Source organism: Lepus europaeus, chromosome 15 (assembly GCF_033115175.1).
Source record: "Lepus europaeus isolate LE1 chromosome 15, mLepTim1.pri, whole genome shotgun sequence".
Taxonomy (NCBI): Eukaryota; Metazoa; Chordata; class Mammalia; order Lagomorpha; family Leporidae; genus Lepus; species Lepus europaeus.
Genome location: NC_084841.1, coordinates 57,949,880 through 57,973,435, shown reverse-complemented (window position 1 = coordinate 57,973,435; position 23,556 = coordinate 57,949,880). Strand labels below are relative to the sequence as shown.

Below are 23,556 nucleotides of genomic sequence, written 5' to 3'. Positions count from 1 at the left end.
GCATGATTCCGAATCATTCTTCCAAAATATCGTTCTTCTAGACAACAAATTGGACCCCAAAGAGTCAGAAGAGGTAAAAGACATAGCTCACCAGCTGCCACTCATGATAAAATAAGAAAGACAACAGAAAAAGGTCCCAGGACGATCTGGATGGCAAACGATCCCTGGCAAGACGATTCATCATCCTCCTCCACCAGGACAACCCTGGCCCGAAGAAATGAAGCAAATCCTGCGTCCAAATATAGAGAAAACTGGGAAACGCTGCAAGGGCTTCTGAGCCATGCAAGAAGAATCCACGGGAACTTTTTTTTTTTTTTTTTTTTTGGTCCATTGCTTTGGGAAAATTAAAAACAATTCCTCTTGCTAAAGCTCTCTAGTCCAGGCGACACTTGACCTCCTAGCTCCTTGGTCTACCCCACAGGGAGGGACTCGAGGCTGGCCAGGGTCAGTTCCCTCGCCTATTTCTGCAAAAACACTTAGAAATGCTAGGGAAAAGACATACGGAGCCTACCGCCTTTATGACAATAAGGCAAATCTGAAAGGAAATAACTTTTGGGGGTGGAAACCAACAGGTGATAGGTACCAGGCACCACCTCATGAGGGTCATCCTCCTGCTAATTAACTCCATTGTACAGACAGGCAAACTGAGGCTCAGAGCCACCAGCAGTGGCCCAAGGTCATAGAGCTCACAAAGACTAGAGCTGGTACTTGAACTCAGAGTCTCTGACTCCGAGCCCAGGAGGAGGACGTAATGCCCTTCCTCCAACTCTGACAGCAGATTTTCCTCCTATGTTTATTTGTGTTGGAGGAGCTGAAAATGATGGATAAAAACTGTGTTCTGGACTCCAAGCCTCTGTGATAGCAGGCTTCCACCTCACTCCCTGATTTATGTTCTCCCATGGGAAAGGATCTAAGAGCTTTCGCTGAGACGCAACACATGAGACTCGAAGATGTACTCGATCAATGCCAGGAGCACAAAGTGAGACGTGTCAGAGCGCGGAGGGCGCCAGCGTTCCCTTCCTACCGCCGGCGGCCCGCTCCCTGCCTTCACTTTGCAGGGACATTTTTTGCTGCAGGGCCAGATGGCTGCTTGTGTGAGCAGGGAGGAGACTTCCCAGGCGTGCTTCGTGTCCCAGACACTTGCACTGATAGAGAGGCAGCGCAGAGCACGTCTCCACAAGTGCAGTCAGCCCATGGCTGCACCCGCATTTGCAACCTCGGCTTGCTCGCCCAGGAAGCTAGACAATAGTTCCCGTGAACAAAATGAAGCAAAACCAAATTCTTCTTCATGGAAATGAAAACGTCTCTCTCCATGCTAATCCCCTGTTTGACATGCAGTGACATCATCCGGCGGACGCTGGGGACAAATGCAGTCGGCTATAATTACAGGGTTTGCTATGCGGGAGAAGGGAGGTGGCAGGGTGAGCTGCCAGCAAGCAGGGGGGGCTCCTTGGGAACACAATGGCCCCCTAATGCAGCGGCGGAGCCTTGCTGTGATGATACTAAAAGGAGCCGAAATCCAAGACCTCCACTGGCCCAGGCTTCGGGCTGGATTTTCTGATGCAAACTTTATGTCCTCAAGTGACCATGTGAGTAAAGTGCATTTTCTCATTCCACCAAGCCAACCTGGTGTCACCAATGACAACACGCATGATTCTGACTCACAAACACATACACACTGAAGTTAAAAAAGAGAAAGTTGTCGTTCATCGGGCTTCCGTGCAGTGACAAGGACAGTGACTGTGGCACTTCTTTTGGTGGAAGCTGGGGCTTGCAGGAAGGGATTTTCTACAATACCATATAGAAGAAAGGCATTTAAATACATTTTGAGATGTGAAAGACCCTGATTAGACAAAGAGAGATGAAAATACTTAGTTGCAGGGAACTTCAAGTAGAGCACTGAGAATGCGACAGGGAAACCTGAACAGCGAAGCCATTAGACTGAATACCTCCGAGATCTGATGGAACAGCACGTGGTTCGGCTGATTTGAATCAGGATGAATCAGCTGTTCTGGCTTTGCCAACATCTTGTACGCATTTCCTTGAGTGACAGTGAAAAGCATCCATCATTAATAAAGATTTTTCTTCTCTTTTTTTAAACTACTCTTGCTATGGGGTAGGCAGGGAGGAGGGAGGAGTTAGGGAGCAAAGAGTTGTAGGCTTCCACAATGTCTCTGCCACAGCCCTGCACCACCTAAAGCCCCACCCTTCTTGGTGCCAAACTAAAATGGCTGCAGGCTGGGCACACCCACTCCCCCTGGATGCACCTGAGCCTCACACCCACTGCGCCCAGGACAGCAGGATGAACAGGTGTACGGAAGCTCCACTCAAACTCTGCCCTCTTCGTATATTCAATTAAAGCACCACCTCCTAGCCAATAAAAGAACAAGGCAAATGTCCAGAGGGGCAGCACAGGCCACGCCCTCCTCAGTGAGAGAGGCTGCCTGCACTCATGTCACCGGTGGGTACTAGCCCCTTATGTAAACCCTGCTTTCCCACACACCTCTGTGTCTCTTTTTGAATTCTTCTCTTGCATCAAGACAAAAACTTAGAACAAACCCAGCTGGGGACCCCCTGTTGCCCTCCAAACAGAAACAAAAAAGATGACATACTTGGTAAAATACTGGTTTATGATACAAAATACCTATGTACTAGTTAGAATAATCTTAGAATTCTTTATCATTGAACCAAACAACCTCACCAGATAACTTTTAAAAATAAGTGACGTGGGGGCCGACACTTTGGTGTAGCAGGTAAAGCCACCACCTGCAGTGCCAGCATCCCATATGGGTGCAGGTTCAAGACCCAGCTGCTCCACTGCCAATCCAGCTCTCTGTTATGGCCTGGGAAAGCAGTGGAGGATGGCCCAATGGCTTGGGCCCCTGCACCCACGTGGGAGACCCAGAAGAAGCTCCTGGCTCCTGGTTTCAGATTGGCCCAGTTCCAGCCATTGTGGCTATTTGGAGAGTGAACCAGCTGATGGAAGACCTCTCTCTCTCTCTGCCTCAGGCTCTGTCTAACTCTGCCTTTCAAGCAAATAAATAAATCTTAAAAAAAAAATAAGTGACATGTATAATTCTTTCTTAAAAATATGATTCTGAAATGTATTAAATCAAAATACATTCTGGGAGCATCATGAATTTTTCACAAGTGATTACATCATGTAATGGTAATTTTGAGTCAGATGGAGTTAAGAAAGCTGATGGGTTAACACAGCAACAGATCCTTACATAAGCTTGTGGATCGTTGAAAAAGTCAAGAAAATTCACAGAACCAGAACAATGGACCATGGTGATTTAAATTAGAGATAACCATATGTTGACAGGTGCGGGGCAGGGGGTAGGGAGGAGGTTCAGGGCGGAAAAGGAGCTGTGCCAAGAGGAATCGAAATACTGCACGGCCACACATTGCATGACAATGAGTTGGTTCCGAGCACCGCGTCATGAGGCAGTTTTGTCATTGCATGGATGTTACAGCGTGCACTTGCACAAGCCAGGCTGCCATGGTGTTGCCAGATGTTAGAGTCTAAGGACCACGCTCTCATGGGCTATGCGTTGTTGCTAGGCAGCACGCCACTGTACAGATCTTCAAACGCATGTTCCGCATCAGAAAAGCAGCAGTTGCATTAACCATAGGAAACATTCACAGGGCATGTAACACATTCCAGCCCCTGTTTCCAGACTTCACTCGCCCTACAGCCATGGGAGCGTCATAAACCCTGAGAAGGGAGGCTCAAGGCTGAACAACATGAGGCACAGGGAACCTGCCCACGAGGCAGAGCTCGGATTTGAACTTGGCCATTGTCCCTCCTGATGCCGGCAACTGCTAAGCACGGGCAGATTTTGTTGCAAAGACAAAGCTGACAGAGCTCAAAATGAAACTTTTGAAAAAATTCTGCAGCTTAAGGGAAAAAAAAAATGAGCATGTCTTAAGATTTGCTTGGAAAGCAAATTTCTAAAAACAGTTCCTAAAGAGGAAAAAATAAAATTTTAGAAAAAGATAGTTGCTGTCTACAAACATGGCAAACGTGGTCTGTAGGAAGTGATGGAGACCATATACATGGTGTAGGCCGACTTAGAGGCGGAGATTTAAAAAGAAGCCACGGGTGGATGGACAAAGGGAGCCAGAGCGATAGGATGCAATGCACAGTTTAAATCTGCACCAGGGGCAGTACAGAGCAGCGTCCGGACTCAGTGGCGTGCAGGCCAGATGTGAAATGGGTGTGGGGAACATGCACAGGAGATGAAAGAAGAGATGGTGAGAGGGAGGATGGAGGACAAGGACAAGTTCCGTTTCAAGACCTGCACAAACCATTCTGGAGGCTGACGTCAGAACCACAGGAAGAGAAACGACGAAAAGATCTATGGAAAAGAACTTTGCTACTTGAAAAAAGCCTACAGACTGAGAGGGCTCAGAACGTTCCAGAAAAAATTAACAGCAAACACTTGTATCGTGATTTTTCTTCACAACCTATTTTAGCTTCAGTTAGAGTCGAGAGGTAAATCAAGATTTGCACAAATGCTACTGAAAGGGTTACCCTGCAACTGAATTATTAACATTTCCGAGGAACTACTACATCTATAAACTAAGAAAATCTGTTCTTTAGTAGATGCAATGGTGAAATAGGCTTTATTTTTCCCCAATAAGGGCACTGGTTCCATATAGAACACAAGTTATTTGGTTTAGTTATTGGAAAAATATTTTCATACAAAAAGACTGAGATTTTAGGTACTTCGTCAAATAAGGCCAAAAGGTAGTTATCAACATGGGAGAAGACAAGCGACCATTTCTACCAGAAGGTAACTGACAAATGGCGACTGATCAAGGATGTAATTCAAGAAGGCCACCTGCTACTGGCCAGAACAAAGCAAACAGCAGTGAGAGCTGACTGCCCCAGCGAGTCTCAACAGTTACCAGAAAAGCATCCCCAGCGTCACCACAGGGAAGATGCTGGGAGGCGGCACTGGACCGCCAAGCCCCGCAGACATGGTGCTACAGGGGCTCCGGGACCGTAACCCTGTTACAACCCCAAACCTCAGATTCTGATGGCCAGAAATGCTGGTTGCTTTGTTTTCAGTTTTCATTAAGATTTCTGTAGCCCAGCTAATTTGTCTCATGGAATCTGGTACTGTGTCGGGTATGACTGAAGTTAATAACACAGGCAAAATAAATACAGACACGCGCATTTCGGTCCTGTGTGTTTAATAATCCAATGAGTGTTCAGATAGTTCTCTTTTTACTCTGATCTTGACTCACAGATTAGTGGGATCCTTGCAGGAATGTTAGTATCTTCATAGAAACATTTTAAAATAACTCCCATTACATTGTTCCTGTTTCCTAAGAAATGTGCTATTATAGCCTCACATTGACTCTTAGAAACTTCAGGATAAATCTATATACCCTAAGGACTAGCCCTGTGATGTAGCAGGCAAAGCCACTGCCTGCAGTGCCAGCATCCCATATGGGTGCCAGTTCTAGTCCCGGTAGCTCCTCCTCCAATCCATTTCTCTGCTATGACCTGGGAAAGCAATAGAAGATGGCCCAAGTCCTTGGGCCCCTGCCCCCACGTAGGAGACGTGGAAGAAGCTCCTGGCTCCTGGCTTCAGATCAGCCCAGCTCTGGCCATTCTGTCTCCATTTGGGGCACGAACCAGAGGATGGAAGCTTTCTCTGCTTCTGCCTCTGACTTTCTGTAACTCCGCCTTTCAAATAAATAAATCTTAAAATAAATAAATAGTGCCTGGTGCCGTGGCTCACTTGGCTAATCCTCCACCTGCGGCACCGGCACCCCATATGGGCTCTGGGTTCTAGTCCTGGTTGCTCCTCTTCTAGTCCAGCTCTCTGCTGTGGCCCGGGAGGGCAGTGGAGGATGGCCCAAGTGCTTGGGCCCTGCACCCGCATGGGAGACCAGGAGGAAGCACCTGGCTCCTGGCTTCGGATCGGCGCAGTGCTGGCCGTAGCGGCCATTTGGGGGGCGAACCAACAGAAGGAAGACCTTTCTCTCTGTTTCTCTCTGTCTCTCTCTCTGTCTGTAACTCTGTCAAATAAATAAATAAATAAATAATCTTTTAAAAAAATAAATCTATATACCCTAGAACCTATCAAACTAGGCTGAATCGCTAATTTGTAAAAGGGAAACATAAAAAGCATTTTTCACACATGTCAGGTCTGAAGTTCTCTCGCGCTCCCCCCGCCAGGTTAATCTCCTTTTTCACATATGGCATCTTCTCTCCCCTCACGGCAGCACAGTGTGGCTGCAGGATGAATGCTTCCACCTTGACTTCAATCTTGATGGAGAACTTCATAGGAGACGGCACAGAGTTGATTGTTATTAACTTCAATAATATCTGACGGACCAGACTCCAGGCAGCAAACACACGCTGTATTTGTGGACTGAACAGATTGCGTGTACATATTTTTATTCACTACAACCAAGTTTCCAGTTCTAAGAATCCCAAAGTACTTCATATAAACAGTGCATCTTGGCTTTACACATTATTATGTTTATCGACTTTACATGTAAACCATTTGTTTTTAAAAATTTGAAGGACTTTTTCTCACTATGGGTTGATATTACAACACAGAATGTTAAACATAAAAAGCAGCTGAGAGATAATAAACAAAAGCCAGTGCATACGTGCTAAGCAATGTGTCCATGATGGCACAAATCTACTTAGCAGGAGGACTGGGATTACAGCTCAGATTTTCTGGCTCTGATTCCCAACCTTAAGGGCTCTGTCCACCGGGTCTCAAGAGAGAGCTTCCAGGTTGCCAGGTCTAGGAAAGTAACTGATAGATTGCCATTAAACGTTTTATCACACCCAAATGTATAAGGGAACAAAGAGATTATTTGCAATAAAATAATCACTGGAAATGGTCAGATTTCTTAGGCAGCTTATTTTTCCAAACTAAGAGCTAATTATAGTTCCTCAAGCCCAGGACACCTCATCATTCATTGTCGCACCGCTCCTAAGCCTGTGGGTCTGGCACCACTCTAAGGCTCTTTATCAAGGGGCATTAGCTCAAGGAAGGCCAGCTTACTTCTAGGGTTCAAAGATAATTGCATTCCTTTTTTCTTATGTTTCAGTTGCAATTGGGAGAAAAAAAAACATTTCTGAAAAGTTAGAATCTTGAATGATGAAAAAACTTCTACCCTTCTGATTACATAATTTATGCTTTTGGTCTGTTTTTCACATTCAACGTATTTTGTTTATTTGGTTGCTCCTCCTCTTCTTTTTAAACTGTAAACTGGAACTTTTTCTTTTCTTGGTAACTAGTTTCCAATTTGTGATGCGTCTGCTTACCAAGCATAGAAAAATCCATTTGCTGGATAAAGGGTTCCGGCAATAAACATTTGTATCTGATGATGGAACCTTATTTCTAAATGCTCCCTGGAGTGAGTTAATTTGGCAAATTATTTCATTTATATTTATATGCTGGGATGTTATCTCAAAGGCTCCAAATAATTTCTCTATAAAATGAACAAAAATAAGACACAGAATAAATACATATAATGAATACATAATGTAATGCTTCTTTAAAAAGCACACGCTGATCTTGTGTTAGATATTTTAAAATGATTCAAGTCAATATTATCTGTAGGACAGAAAACTGTGATTGGAGAGTAGGAGAAAGCAGAGGAAGGGGAGGAAAATAGACACCAGGAAGTGGGGGAACAACACACCAAAGGGAAACCCAAAGGAAATGTCACGGTTTTTATCAACCAATCACTCGGACATGCAATGTCTCTTTAAAGGGAAAAATGTTTCTCGAACAGTATAAAAGCGAAGTAGTAGATACACACACACACAAACTACATGTGTGCATGCAAATGGCTATGCAGGTCGGCCGTATAACTTGTCTAAAAATATTCTGGACAATCTGAAAGCACAGGTGATAAGCCTTTAAAAACAATCTCGCTTCTCATTTGTGTAACCTCATGATGTTTTCCTAGCTAAGGGCCACACTACAGGAGGCAGGGAGGGAAAACGGTGGGCTCTTAGAAGTAGGCTGTGTGCTCTCCAGGACAATGCAGACAGTGCAAATAGTGCACGTTTTCCCAACTCCAGTACCAGGTTACCCAGAAAACTGCCATGGTCTCTTTCTCAACACTTGCCATTACAAACATGGCAGTCCTGAGTTCTCTTGTAATATCTAGACCCAAAGCCTCTTTCTCAGAAGGCCTGGAACAGCCAGAGATCGCCACTGCTGTCTATGGGGGAAATGCAACCATGTTGGTATGGAGGCAACCACTTGTGGCCACCTCAAGAGCAACACTTTGGTCCCCCGAGTTTCAGTCCTACGAACTCCCCACAGTCAGCATGGCTCAGGTTACAGTGCGGTTACCACTAGGGTCTATGCCGAGGACCTCGAGGCACAGGGAAAAGACCTCTCTCCCACGTCATCCAGGCAAGACTCAATGAGGCCGTTCTGAGTTTGGGTTGCAAGCAAACAGAAGAGCAGTGTGCCCCCGACATGGATAAGTGCAGCTCTCTCCACCAGCGCTTCAATAAACTGCTGCTTTTTGCCTAACGAGTACAGTGCCTCCCTTTAAAAACCTCTCTTTAAAAATATCACTCTATTTGGAAGGAAGAAAGAATAACATTTATATGCTCAGATTTTGCACAAAAAGTTTAAGTGTATCCTAGGCTAATGTATGAATTGGTTTAGGAATTCTAAATTAATTCTAGACAAATCTGAGCTCTCTGTTATGAAAGAAATGTCTGTAAGATTTGATTCTAAAGCTTTGAAAAATAATAATAAATAATTCCAGGAGGGATTATCAGCAACTTTCTACTAACTAGAATTTATGCACAACAACAACACTGGTGATACTATTTCTACAGATGTACTTCTCATCTATAGAAATATTATCATCAATGCTGTTATAGTACATAAATTATTTCTTTTTAGTTTTAGAATACTCTTTCAGGTTTACTGTAAACACAAAATATCAAATCCTAGGGCTCTGTGTGTGTGTGAGAAAGTGATTAAATTGGGGCCAGGGCTGTGGTGCAGCAGGTTAATGCCCCACCCACAGTTCCGGCATCCCATATGGGCACTGGTTTGAGTCCCAGCTGCTCCACTTCCAATCCAGCTCCCTGCTAGTGTGCCTGGGAAAGCAGCAGAGGATGGCCTGGGTCCTTGGGCCCCTGCACCCAAAGAAGCTCTTGGCTCCTGGCTTCGGATTGGCTCAGCTCCAGCCATTGCAGCCATTTGGGGAGTGGATGGAAGACCTCTTTCTCTCTGTCTCAACCTCTCTCTATAACTCAGTCTTTCAAATAAACAATAAAAAAAAAAAAAAAAAGAAAGAAAAATGATCAAATTAAGGGCCGGGCAAATGGGAATTGTTACCTTAAAAGTATTAGATATCAACAGTCAATAGTAATACACATGACCATAAAAATCACTTTTCCTTCTGGATAATCATGGCTCTCTGATAATGATCACCTGCACACAAGTTATACACTGTCAGTAATAATTTGATTTGAGCATTGCCTCCCAAGGGTGTTCATATTTGCATGAACTGACGCGTTAAATTACATTGTGCTAATTGACAGTTCACATGATAAGATATGCACAGTTGATCATGCTTTTGAAAATGCAGGTCATTCTTCATCATTTATAACAAATGATATGCCTAAGACTTTTCACTCTACCCACGGGTCATCCCAGCGTTCATGAAGTCCAACCTTGCGCCTCCTTCCAAAGATTTGTGTCTGAGTGGCTAAACTGAAGCTCCACGCAGCACCCGACATCAACGGGGAAACTCTCATCTTAATGGTGGAAAAAAATGAAGCTACTTCTTAATTGGTACTGTGTAGATAAAACACCCATGAACTTGACTTTCCAAACACTTTCCGTGCAGGCGTTTGGCACTGAGCACACACACCTATGTTTTGTCTTGTTGCGACTGTCTACAAGGTAAAGACAGATGGGAAAGCCGAAGCCAAAGAACCATCAACCTGAGTATGATAATTTGTTTACCCTGAAATTAAGAATCCTGGTAGATAGGAGAGGCTAACTTTCTAAACTAAATTCTTTCACTGGATTCAAGCTATGAATTAAAAGCTATTTTAAGTTGCGTGGAGTAGATGGAGCTCCCGCCTACACTTCAGTGATAAGATAATTTAGCCAGAAATTCATGGAGTCATGAAATACAAGGCAATCAGTAAGTCCTTCCTTCACCAAACTGTGTTCTACAGAAATCTAGATCTACGGAGGGTGGCAGGAGGGACTAGCCCAATAGGTTAAGGAAATTTATGCTAAGACACAAACAAGTTTAAGTACATATACTTTCTCCTCCTCTAATAATAGGATTGCGTGTGCCACAGTTCCCAAACTTTATCTCACCATGGCATTCTTTCCCACTGACTATCTGTTAATGGTTTGCAGAACAAATGGCTGGCAGAACAACCTTTCAGACGCTCTGATCTAGTTAACCCCTTCATTGTTCAGGAAAGACTGACAGCAACTGATCAGGAAGCGGTGTGGGCACCAAGAGTCACAGGCATGGCTCAGAGTTCCTGGGGGCAAGTCAGCCTGCCAGGACTGACCTGGGAGGGATGGGAGGGGGTCCTGGGAAGCAGCTCACAACTGGCACCCACCCCCCGCCTTCTCCTGACACAGGGAACAGCTGAATGGGCGCTCTCCAAAGTGTCCAGCCCAGCCTTGGGCAGTGACCCAGTGATTTCATATTTATTTCCATAAAACCATTCCCTTGCACAGTCTCGCCCTGGTGTCTTCAGGGTGTAACACTCAACAAGTTTCCAGCACTCAGAAACAATCTTGAAATGATGATGCTTCTGTACCCAGGCCAGCAGCTTTCTTCTCACACGAGAGCAGGCTACATCCTTCAAGCACCAGTCCAACCTTTTTCTTCATCAAAGTAAGACTTCCAGCGTAGCTCCAAACAAGGGGACACTTCAATTCAAAATTCCCTTCTCACAAAAAGAGAACCCGGTGCATTAGGAGCTATTGTTTTTACGGCCCCATTTGTATAGGTAATACAATCTCGGTGCATACTTCCAGGCATCTAAATTTTAAAGGTGCCGGAACAGAATTTATGGAAGGACCCCCTTGCAAAATTCTCACTTGGCCCCTAGTATAGACCGGCTTGCTCTGTTAGCTACCTTATTTCCATACTCGATTGTAAACAACTCTTGGGCCAGGATTTACTTAGATGTTTTCTTATGGCCTGCAGAGCCAGGGCCTGGAACTGTGCCTTACTGCAGAACATAAATATTTAATGACAGATTGCCTGATAATAGGGCACCTTCTAGAAAGATACAGACCTTCACAAAGAATGCAAACAGATTATCTCCTTGACAATGGATTGGAAGAATGTACGGTATTCCCTCTACCCACCACACACACACATACACACACATACACACACACCACAAAGGTAGCTGGAGCATCTTGTGGGGCCTCTGGAACTTCACACCAAACACCATTTCCTATTGAATTGCACTGCCAAAAACTCTTAGAATTGGGGCCAAGAAACTGTTTGGAATTCTAGATGAAAGAGCTGGTGCCACATCATCTCTAAATAGGCAGCAGGTCTGATTTTAAAAAGGGAGGCATTCCATCAAGTGGTTTTCACATCTGTTTCCCTGGCCAAACCGCCTGGTGAGGCAGAGTGTTCAAAATGGCAAAGGCGGTTGCAGGGAGACAGGATGGTTCGCCTTGGGGGCAGCATTTGCTCCCGCTTTAATTTTATGGTGATCGCACTAACGTCCCCGAATGGGACAGTTCCACTGCCTGACAGCTCACAAAGTGGAAAGCAGCAGGTGTGCCGAGCAGGCACGAGGGGCGAGGAAGTGCACTGCTCCTTCTGCGTGTGAGTCGCCCACATGGCACCAAAGTGCCCGGCAGCGGCTTGTCCACTCACAGCTCCACGGAGCCCCGTGTCACCAGGAAAGAAAGAACAGGCCAGTGTACCAGCCCAGGGCAGGTTCAGAGGGCTTTGCTGACGACAACCCCGACCCTGCTCGGGACATTCGTGAAGCACCCTTACCACTCTGAAACACCGTGGCAAGTGTCAGAGCCAAGAGTCAGAGGTGGTTCCCATCTGCATCATTGGAATGAGGGCCAGTGCGCCCTCGGCGTTCAGCACCCATTTTCCTTGCTTCTTGTTATTTTTCAGGCTCTCGGGTGGCATTTCAGCAGTCCCAACCACAGAGGGTGGGAGTTTATTAAACTAATATTACCTTTTTTTAAAAATTTTTTAATTTTTTTGACAGGCAGAGTGGATAGTAAGAGAGAGAGACAGACAGAGAGAAAGGTCTTCCTTTTTGCCGTTGGTTACCCTCCAATGGCCGCTGCGGACAGCGCATCTCGCTGATCCGAAGCCAGGAGCCAGGTGCTTCTCCTGGTCTCCCTTACGGGTGCAGGGCCCAAGGACTTGGGCCATCCTCCACTGCCTTCCCAGGCCATAGCAGAGAGCTGGCCTGGAAGAGGGGCAACCGGGATAGAATCCGGCGCCCCGACCGGGACTAGAACCCGGTGTGCCAGCACCGCAAGGCGGAGGATTAGCCTGTTAAGCCACGGCGCCGGCTTACATTACCTTTGTATTTATGTTCATTTCTCCTGGTCCCTGTTTAAGTGCACTTCCCTGGGGGCACTTCTTACTTTCCGCACAAGTCTCTAAGACCAAGGAAATGTGACTTCACAGGCAACGAAAATTAAGACTGAAAAACCCCCGCAGTCAAGCAAACAAAGGGGTAAGCCCTTGAGGATGCTGTTTGGGGATACTTGATCGTTGCCTGGGTAGCAGCTGGGGCAGGGTGCTGGTACCTGGGGAACCTTTGCCATTGTAACTAAACAATCAAAATGTGAGTCCAGACGCTGGTCTGATCTCCAGCCTCACCCCATGTCTTCAGGAATTTGAGTCTCTCTTTCTCTCTCACACACACACTTTGGAAATGAGGTAAACACTCTTTCTTTGTTAAACAGCACTGTATTTCGTAAAGCTACGAACGACTTCACTTTCCCAACACAGTTATAAACAGTGGGGCTCTCTTGTTCCTCCGTGTATCCCTTTATGATACCTTGCTTATTAATAAGCGCCCAGAAGTATGACGTCCTTGTCGTGTGTCACACTCCCAGCTGACGCTTTATTCCTCATCCGCCAACACTATTTCCAGCAGGCGACCGCAGATGCCGGACAAAATGTCCCTGAGAGAGACCTCAAGGGCGGGCGGTGAAAAGGCAAGGGACTCTGTGGTTGGATAGTCCGCTGTGGTCATCTGCTTTAAAAATAATATTTAATTGTAAAAGAATCCAGCAACAAAAGCCCCGGGCTTGCGCTGGTCTCTGCAAATGAAGACAAAAGCATGGATGCTCAGCGTGAGGTGCCGTCCTTGGTTAGCAACGTTAGCAGCTGTACCAGAACGCACTTAGTTGGGTTTAACGGAGGGGTTATTGACACGTCCTAAAATGGCTCCTGGGCCCAGGCAGCCAATTTTCTGCTACCTTCCTGCCTGTGCCTGTCCATGTCGAGTGGTTCCGCAGTGGCCATTAGGAACCGCTTGAGAGCCATTAGGGCCGACGGATGGAAACATCCTTTCTCCTCTAAAACAGGGAGAGCTGAATAGTTATTTCCAGGGTGGTCTGAATGGGCTGTCATTAACTTCCCTGCGGAATGCAGGTGTCTGAACACGGCCATGAAACGCCATCTTATCCCTTTCTGTCGGCCACACCTGTACCTTCTGGGAAAAAATCAGAGTGTGAAGATCGCCAGATTTCAAAGGTGTACAAGACGTAAGCCTTGCGGGAATGACGTCGTGTCCTTCAAGCACTGTAAAATTCTACATTTCCTCCTCCTCCTGCTCTTCCTCTTCCTCCTCCTCCTCTGTTGAAGGTCTAGCCCCTTCACTCTTTCAAAGGGAGGCGGGGTGGAGCAACCAGGCAGAGTGTGGGGCTGCAAATCACCCTGCCCCCTACAAAGGAGCCTAGAGATCTCAGGACAGTGGGCAAGAGGGAAAGAGGCCAGATACTTGCTTTAAAATGGAGGGCTCCTGCCCACGTGGGCAGCATTGGCCTCAATGGATGTTCAACACAGGTCTGGCTACTCCAACAAAACAAGACAATGTGTTGTTTTCTTCAAATACCAGGATTCCTCTCCTCACCTACCAGGAGACTGCCATGACAAAAGATACGTCCAGCCACGTGAGCACAGGGACAGGGGCTAGCCCTGGGCACGTGGACATACAACAGAGAAAACATGGGATTAAAATGTCTGCCTTGCCTCTGAAGTCGTGGGACCCCTGAGGGTTAACTCAGCTCTTGGAAGCTTCTGGAACATGTATTTGTGTGCCTTATTATTTGAACACTGGGCGCAGAACTGAAAACACATTCATTACTCCCTGTCATAGAGCCACTGTTGTATTCTAGGCACATACAATTAAGCTATAATTCTACACAACGACAGACTAAACACACAAGTCTAGACAGAGCGAGGGAGCACTAAAAATAGTCTTTGACCCTTTTCTAAGAGCATTTTGGCCTTTTCTTATCATTCTATTTGCAAATATTAGCTGTAAAATCGTGCCTTGTTAATGTCAAAGAGAGGAGAGGATTTGCCTGACTGAAATCCAAAGGGCGCATTTTAATTCACCATCAGAAACCCATTTCCAGGCATGATATTTTTAGCAGTCACCCAGCACAAATCTAAAGATGCTCAGCTGTGGTTTGTTTATCCTCTGTGAAGGCATGGCTTCTTCCACAAAACCACCCATCAACACGTTACAGACTCAATCACATGGCGTGAGCGTTTTTGTGACTGTGATCCTGGATCACAAAACTAGTGACAAAATGTAAATATGCCAAAACCTACTACTTATTCAGCTAAGGAAATAAAGCACAGGGATCTCAGTGTCTAAAAACTGCCTGTCTACAGTCACTTGTTGATTGGAGAGAGGAGAAAATGGAGTGGAAGAAGCAGGTGGCAGCAGTTGCCCGGGGATGGTGAGAGCAGGGAGGCAGCAGCGCCAGGGCTCTCTCTGCACCTTGGCATCCCTGCGCGCACAGCGTGGGGACCGTACTCTGCTCCATCAACACCTTAAGCCATTGTCTTCCTAAGCTCAGTCACAGAGTGCTGCTGTCCCCTACACATAAAGCAGCAGCCACGTGCCTTCCAACTACGCTGAAGGCAATTGTCCTTGGAGAAACTTAAATACAAATTAAAACCAATGACTAAAAGCCAGCCAGCCAAATATCTAAACCCAGTATTTCCCATTGAACAATAATAATGCCCCCAACTGTGCAGGTCAAATACATCATCAACAAGGGGGACACCATGAATACCAGGTTGCCTTTGCCTGCTTGTGGTGAGCGCTGTCTGGAGATCATGACACACATGAATTCATTTGATCTTCATGAAAACTCTACAAAAGATAAATGACCATCCCCTCTACAAACAACAAAACTCAGACACAGAAGAGGAGAGTGACTTGCTGACAGTCATATAGCACACAAAAGGCAGAGCTAGGTCAAACGTGAGGATCCTGGCTCCAAAATCTGCACTGGCAATCCTTACTGTTGCTGGTAAGTCACGGGGCTATTAAAATTTTTTAATTATTTAAACAGACAAAAGTGGCAAGATGATGGGAAAAAAGAAAATTGCAACTGATTTTCAGTCGGACGTCCTTTGTCCTGGTGATGGTCTTGAACTTGCTTGTTTGTGGTTTGGAAATGGAGTCCAGCTCCATTTAGGTTGAACCCCATGGAGCTATTACTGTATGGAGAGAGGTCTAAAGTTTCATTTGGGAAAGAAGCAACAGGATTGGAAGAGGAAACAAATTCTAGCAGCATGGTAAACCTTCACACGCCATGCTAAGTTATAATCTTGTGATGAGACATAAAAAATGATTTTTGTCCAACATGATTAGAGTATAGGAAGCACATATCAATAAGAATCATGACTGCATTTGATATGTAAGGCATATATAAATAGAAGGCAATGCAAAATGGTTGCTCCCTTTTGAAAAGACTCAACTTGGAACTTCCACTGGAGTGTAGACTGGAGCATGTTCAGGAAAAGCACCTCACCTTTTCTTTCAAGAAAGCCATTCTCACTTGAGCCCACTGCGATGTGGCCGGGGACAGCTGTCCATCAGCGCGTATCAGCAGACAGCTGCCAGGGCACACGGCAGGTGTTTGCAGAGTTGGGTGCAGGGAAGCCGATGCTTCAGCAGGTCAGGGACAACAGGGTGGGTATACGTGACTGACCAATCCAAGAATTACAGCAGGATGCAATAAGGGATCCCAAGACAAACCTTCCAGGGGGCAGCACCTCCCCATTCCCACTCTGGGCAGCTAAAGCACTCACAGCTCAAAGGATGTTCACTCATGACTAACCCATTCACAAAGCCTTGAGTCGGGCTTGCTAGCCTACAGAAATAACCAAGCTCAGTCTCCAACTTAGCTGTGCCCTTTGCATGAGCTGTTCACTGCAATCCGAGGCCGCTCTCAGTGTTCTGTAAGTGCTAATTCTTCCAAACAACAAAGGTCTAACCGTCTGCATGAAGGGAAAACACAGAAGAGAAACCTGAGCCCTAATCTACTTGTTTCAGGGAAGGCTAACTCCGCTGGCCTACGAAGAAACCTCAGCACAACTACAACTAAATACCAGGCGAAGCCTGGATTTCATGCAGAGGACTGGCTTTCAAGTGTGTGTGCCTGTTAAATGTCTCCTCTTGCTGCACGAATGTAAGTGTATAATCAAGGGAGTGAGAGCATTTGCTTTGTTCCTCAGTAAATTCTCGCCCACCTCAGGCCCCACAGCACCTGGCATGCTGTAGGTGTTATTTACATGTTTTTTTTTTGAACTATTGTAGCAAATGGGTTTACTTTTTATGGCATCCATTCTTCACCTTGTTCCTTGAGTCCATATTAACAGATTCTGGAAACTCCAAATGCAGCTAATTCCATTTTAAGGAAAACTGGGCTACATGAATTTGCTGTCACAGAATTTCAAGTGAGTGGAAAAGAGACCACTAGACTGACGAAGACTTCAATTGTTTCCAGCTTGTTCAGAAAAGACTAAAACCTCGGGCCCAATCTAGAAATTATCCTGTGACCTTTCATGCACCCAACTTTTGTGAACTTGACCTGCAACATCTCTTCTTCCTAGAATGCACTTACCTGAGAGAAGCTGACATGTGCTTTTGTCACCTCCAGGCTGACATAGAGGATTTGGGAGCATTTTGTATTTTCAGATCTGATTAGGGATGCTCAACAGGTAAAGTCTCTGCAAATGTTTCCAAACTGAGAATCTCCAGCATCTGAAATACCTCTAGTCCCAAACACTATGAACTAGGGATACGCCATCTGAATTCTAGTCTTGGTTAGAAACTTGCATGGTCCCCCTCACAGGGGCACGCTACAGTGACTCTATCCTAGATGCTGGGTCTCCAGGGAGGCTTGTTAGGGAAAAGTTATTCTTTCTGGAGTTGGCAAAAAATAAAAAAGTAAGGATGTTCAGTGGCCAACCTCCAAACACTGCATCTAGCAGCAGTGATACAACTAAGCAGGTAACCAGTCCTTGCTGTAGGTGAGACAGGGAGGAAAGAGAAAAATGGGGTACAGGAGCCTAAGGTGGCAGTTTAGAGGGGTTTGATCTTCCTAGCCCCCAAGAGTAATACAAGGACTTTTGGTCCCAAGATGGTTAATTCTTCAGCAATTCTTGCAACCTATCATTTTGCAATCCACACTTGTCATTCTATAAAGCCAACCCAAATATGAATAAACACAATTTGAACCACATGCTTTGCTTACAAAAGTGAAAACAGTCATGACAAAAAGTCAGAAGAAAGTCAGAACAACCTACAGAGAAAAAATAAAGGCTTGGCTTGTCCATGTTGAATTAAGCGTACCTTTTGGAAAGGACATTTCCCTCATATTTTGTGAGATCTTACATGACAGAAGAACACAGTAGAAACGAGAGAATCTCCCATTGTACCTTTCCTTTGTCGACTGTCTGTTGTCTGTTAGTCCCTGGGTCATTATTTCTTTTTTGGTTTTCTTCTCAATGCCAAGTTACTAACAGCTGATTTTTCACATGGCTTTGTAGCAAGTTTAACTTGTTTTTAATGCACCATTTCTTGCTAATTTTTTCTTAGCACATTTATTCATTGCCTTGCTTAAAAGTCACAATTCACGTCGATAACTGAAATATATGGAATTTTATTCTAATGTCAAATTCAAAAGGAAGAACCAAGACAGTCCCAGGGGCGCATTACTGCCGGCCAAGGGTGATTCAGAGAAGAGGACATTCTGTAACAGTGGTTTCAAATCTCAGCATATATAAGGCTAATGGAATGTGATCTAATCAGTTGGGGAAGGCTGCACCCCACTCCCAATGTCCTATCAATGCCAATAAGATTAGCAACCACGTCACAAGAGCATGTATTCAGGAAAGAGTTTACCACATTTTACATAAAATTCAAATAACAGGACATCCAATGCAATACAGTATCTCTGATGATCAAAGGCAAAGCTTTTCAGAAATGCATCTCAGGTCTGGAGTCTTTATGAGCCAGAATCTACAGCTCACAGTCTTCAAATGTGACCCACTGGGAGAAGACAGGGGTCACTGCTCACAGAGGGAAGACAGATGGGGATCAGCATGAGCACATCCCAGTACCAGAGACTCGGGCCAGAGCACAGCCCCAGCGAGGCGGCTAACTAGCGGGAGTGCCTTCAAGGATGACAAATATTTATGTCCTTACCTTTAATTATGCTGTAGTATTCTTTTTCATCACTGGAAGAAAGGCTATTTATTAATGCTTATTTATTATTTTTTTTCAGAGGTAGAGCGAGAGAGAGAGAGAGAGAAAGAGAAAGAGAGAGAAAGAGAAAGAGAGAGAAAGAGAAAGAGAGAGAGAGAGAGAGAGTCTTCCATCCACTGGTTCAGTCCCCAGATGCCAACAACAGCCAGAACTGGAAGCCAGGAGCTGAAGCCAGGGAGCCTATCTGAGTCTCCTACACGGGCAGCAAGGACCCAAGGTCTTGAGCCTGCATGTGGTGTCTCCCAAGAGCATTAGCGGGGAGCTGAATCAGAAGCAGAGGCAGAGGTGGGACTTGATCCCAGGCACTCCAAACATGGGATGCAGGTGTCCCAAGCTACAGCTTAATGCACTGCACCACAACATCCAGCCCAAAAGGTTATTTTAACAGCAGCTTGGACTATGAGACTCTTCCTCACAGTGTAAAAAGGTATGTGGTAACACAAGGGTGGGTAAGATTGTAATGATGAATAATTCCTTCTGAAATGCACTTGATGCTTCCTTTTGAGGGAAGAGTTGTGGGATTCTGGTGATATTCAACTTGTTTTCATTTGAGTAAAAATAATATTCAAACAGTCTGCAATTCTTTGTACTCAGAGTACGGTAAGATAGAAGAAAGAGAGAGAGAAACAGAGAGACCCGACCCTAGAACTCAGAAACTTCTCATCAAGAATCCACAAAATAGATAACCCACACGGTGGCTGCTGGCTAACCTGATAATAACAAGTGCAAAGAACCCTTTAGCAGTAGGAAGAAGTCTTTCTGATGCACCAGGCAAAGCTTTCTAGCTGACAGCCTGGCTCTCGTCATTTCAAGTTCTCGGCTGACTAACACAGAAGAGCAGCCTCACCTGGGACTTCAGGAGAGAATCTCGCAGAGTGTCGAGATACGAAAAGTTTGAGTTCTTGGTCCAGGTTGCATTCAATCAGGTTTGTGTCCCATGATCGGATTCCTAAGGAAGAGAGTTCACAGGAGTCCAGTTAGTCATTTCAGAGTGGTCTGGAACACGGCACTGTGGCATTTCTCCGGCTCTAAGAGAGGACGTGCAAACGATTGTTTTGAAGAGCCTGGTGACAAGCAGTGGGTGCCCACAAGATGGGAGGGCCGGGGAGGTCTCTCCACCAGGCCACAAGGGAGGGATAACCCGCAATGTGGAGCGACCTCCTGCCCTCCTAAAATGTAAGTGCAGCTTTTCTGGAAGAGCAACAGTAAACAGTTATTAGGAACACAACAGGCTTCCCTCCAGGGAAGGGACAGAAAGGAAGGGAAGTTATGTGGTGGCTAGAAGGCCACCAGGCTTTTCTCCAGCCTTCTCATGACCTGTTGGTGCAAAGAAAACGCAGAGTGCAGGAGAAGGCGCACCACGGGGCTGCCCTTCCAACCCAGGCCTCCGGGTTTCAAATCACATCCTTGTGTGCATGCATGACTTCTTTACCCATTCCATCGGTTACAAAGGTTCATTTATTTAATAGGCAGAGAAAGAGAGGAGAGAGAGCTCCCTACTTCACTCTCCAAGTGCCCCCGACAGCCAGGGCTGGGCCAGGCCAAAGCCAGGAGCCAGGAACTCAATCCAGGTTTCCCACATGGCAGCAAGAACCTAATTAATTACTTGAGGCAACTCCTGCCACCAAGGTTTTGCATTAGCAGGAAGCTAGAAACAGGAGCCAGAGTCAGGGACTGAATCCAGATACTCCAGTGTGGGGCTTGGGTAGCACCTACTAAGCCAAAGGGCCACACAACCTATCCCATTTTTGACCTTGGTTTCTCAATCCCTGGGTATCAATCCAGTGTCTGTGGGATCTTTGATAAGCTGGCTGGATCAGTCTTCAAGACTTGAGCCGTGAGCCCTTCCCAGGTATCTCTCTCACCTGACTAAGCTGGCAGGCAGCCCCTTCGTTCACAATTGTTACGTGTATTGAATTTTCTCATCCAGAGGTAAAGAGATGTGGGCAGCGTTATATTTTACAGAAGTTCTGTGGAATTGGAGGCCATGCACCAGCGATCCCACAGTTCAGACCTCCTTTCACTAGATGCAAAGGAGCATCAGGGTGAGAGGTGCACCAGGTCAAAAAGCAAAATGCTGGGGGTTCCTGTGCTCCCGACTTCTCCAGGCTCCTCTTCCTCCTCCTCCACCTCCTCTCCTGCCCTCTCAGGGGAAACGCAGAGAGCATCAGAGCAAGCCAGGGAGCCCAGGGAGCTCCAGCACTCTAGAGTGAGTGTGTGTGTGTGTGTGTGTATATAAAAATCATATGTAAATATAATAGTTATATAAAAGTTAAATTGTATATATCATATAAGTTATGTATAAATGCTATATATAATTATATTCTGTTAGGTAAAATGATATATTAAAATTATACATTTACTTCAAAAATTATATTTTTCCAAATAGAAAATATGTTTGTCTATGGCTGTACCCTTGTATAGAACAAACCTCTGCCCAGAGCCAATCTGTGGGGCAGCAAACGTACATTTCCTGCCTCCTAAGGGCAGGAGCTTGAATCTCTACATACCACAGCAGGTAAACAATCCCCAAACAAGCACCCATTCATTTCATCCCTTTGTTGGTCATTCACTGTGCATGAAGATTTGGGAAGACAAATGGCAACGTGTTATTTAAACACACTTCCTGATCCTTAATGTCTATCTGTGTTTACACCTCTGTATGTCGTATGTCGTCTTCCTAACTTGTAAAGAATCAAGGTAGATTCTTACATTTAAGTTAGAAAAAGGTTCTGGAGATTCTTTCACTGCACATCCAAAATGTCTTCAGTTTATATACCAACGACCTTTCTGGTCATCAGGAATATTTTCAAATAGATGTATGTCCATGAAACAGACACAGAAGTTGCCCATATGAACAATGGGAAGAATTCAGGTGTGACAAAGCTAAGATTCCTAAAGAGAGGCTAAATTATCAGGGAGCATTTTATGGGTCTCCCTGGAAACATTAATGGCCTCAGTTTGCATTTGTGCTAATGGAGTATTTAAATTTTCACAAGAAAGGCATGTTGAGATTTTGTGGATCTTTTTAGTGCAGAAATGATAAATGGGTTCTTTTTGTTTCACGGAGAGCTTGACAGGTTGAGAGGTCTGAATTCATTAGAATATTTTACTTCAACATCCACACTCTATATGAGCCTGGTGTGAAAAATCATTGAGTTCCTGTCTGAGCTGCTTAATTGGTATTGTTGACTGAATTGTGTGCACGGATCAGAGCTCCATTTTGTCTTCTGGCTTGTCAAGCTAGGTCAGTAAGTTAATAATGAGACACATGTATTTAAATTAAATTCATACAATTTTTCTGTCTTTGTTCTCAGCAATGTCTAAATTGCTACATTTATTCGAATGACTTCATCAGGGGTTGAACGTGGACTTGCTCTTGTGTCGCTGGTGGCCATTTTTCCTTTGGCTCCACTTCATCTGTCGTGACACAAGCAATTAAATTTTATATATATATATATAGATATTTATATTTATGATTTAGCAATGGAGAAAGTATTAAATGACAAGAAATCCACTTAGTAATTTTTAAATTACACTAGTAAACATCTGGTAAAATTATTTCTCATTTTCATACACCCAATGACATGAAAGGATTTAGGATTCTCTTTTCAAGCGAGCACTTCGCAGCCAAATTATTTTTTTAACAATGCACAATCGCTACCACCACCTATAAAATAAAGGTTACAATGGAGCTGCTGGCTCTCGTGGTTGGAAAGGGAATTTTTGGAACCAGGCCACTTCCTAAACCAATTTTAGAAACAGCATACTTGGTAGCTTCTCCTGGACAATACTAGTAAAGGGAAGGTGTGTTTCTCAGCAAAGGCTCATAGGGCTTGTTGTAACAGGGTTGTGCCTCCCAGGGAGCCAGCAGTGGGCCCTCCCAAGTTCATAGGATTGAAAAATACTGGCTTTGGCCCTTCTGACATGCTCCTTTCGCTAAACAGATGAGTAACTCCTGGCGTGACAGTCAATAGGCTCTCTGACGGGAGCAGGGAGGCCATGAGACATTGCTGGCCTTTTTCTGATTGTTCCCCCACTGCTCTTCCATGAGCATGGGTCACCCCTCAGGGAGCTCCTGACCACCCCTGCGGCCAAGGCCCAGCCCTGGAAGTGTGGTCACCCGGAGGTAACAAAGGCTCTCCCCTTCTTAGTTCTCTGACCTTAGAGGTAGCCGCACACAAAGGGGAGGCGCACAAGCACAAGATGGAAAGAGGGAAAAAAAGACAAGGTGGGGGAAGGGACAGCACGGGACAACCCAGGGTGAAAATGACAGTGAGCAAGGATCCTGGCGTGCACAGGCTAGAGCGCTCCAAGTTTACTGCTCGGGCAAGCCTGCCGGAGTGTTCAGGGAAACCAACCATTAAAAAGAAAAAGGCATCTCCCCCTTAAAGGCTAACCAGAATGCACTTCCCCACAGGAGACAGCGAATGCAGAAGGAAATGGCCTTGCATCGCGTGGGGATGGCACGCAGGTCTCCTCTGACAAGCTGATGGTCTATGAGCTTTCATTGTTCCCACGGAGAAAGAGGCTTTCTAGCATTTTTGCAAATCTCTAAATGGTCAACCTATAATCATTGGCTTCTATTTGCAAAACTGTGCTAAAAAAATGGTCTGAAGTCAGATTAGAATCATACACTAAAGAAACAAGACAAAAGAAATGCTAAGTTCAGAAGGCTTTATTTCTCAGAGACATACTTCCTATTTTTTCCCTTTGACTTAATTTTCAATTCGCTTTGTCCTTTCTCAGAAAAAGCTCATAAC

At 45.2% G+C, this 23,556-nt stretch overlaps 1 protein-coding gene across 1 annotated transcript in view; it reads right to left on the bottom strand.

The window, feature by feature from the left end:
• MAP1B (microtubule associated protein 1B) overlaps positions 1-23,556 on the bottom strand; it is a 98,721-nt gene that overhangs the window by 71,346 nt on the left and 3,819 nt on the right. The window contains exon 2 of the mRNA XM_062212225.1: positions 19,641-19,742. The gene's annotated coding sequence lies outside the window, so the exon portion shown is untranslated. The remainder of the gene's footprint in view (positions 1-19,640; positions 19,743-23,556) is intronic.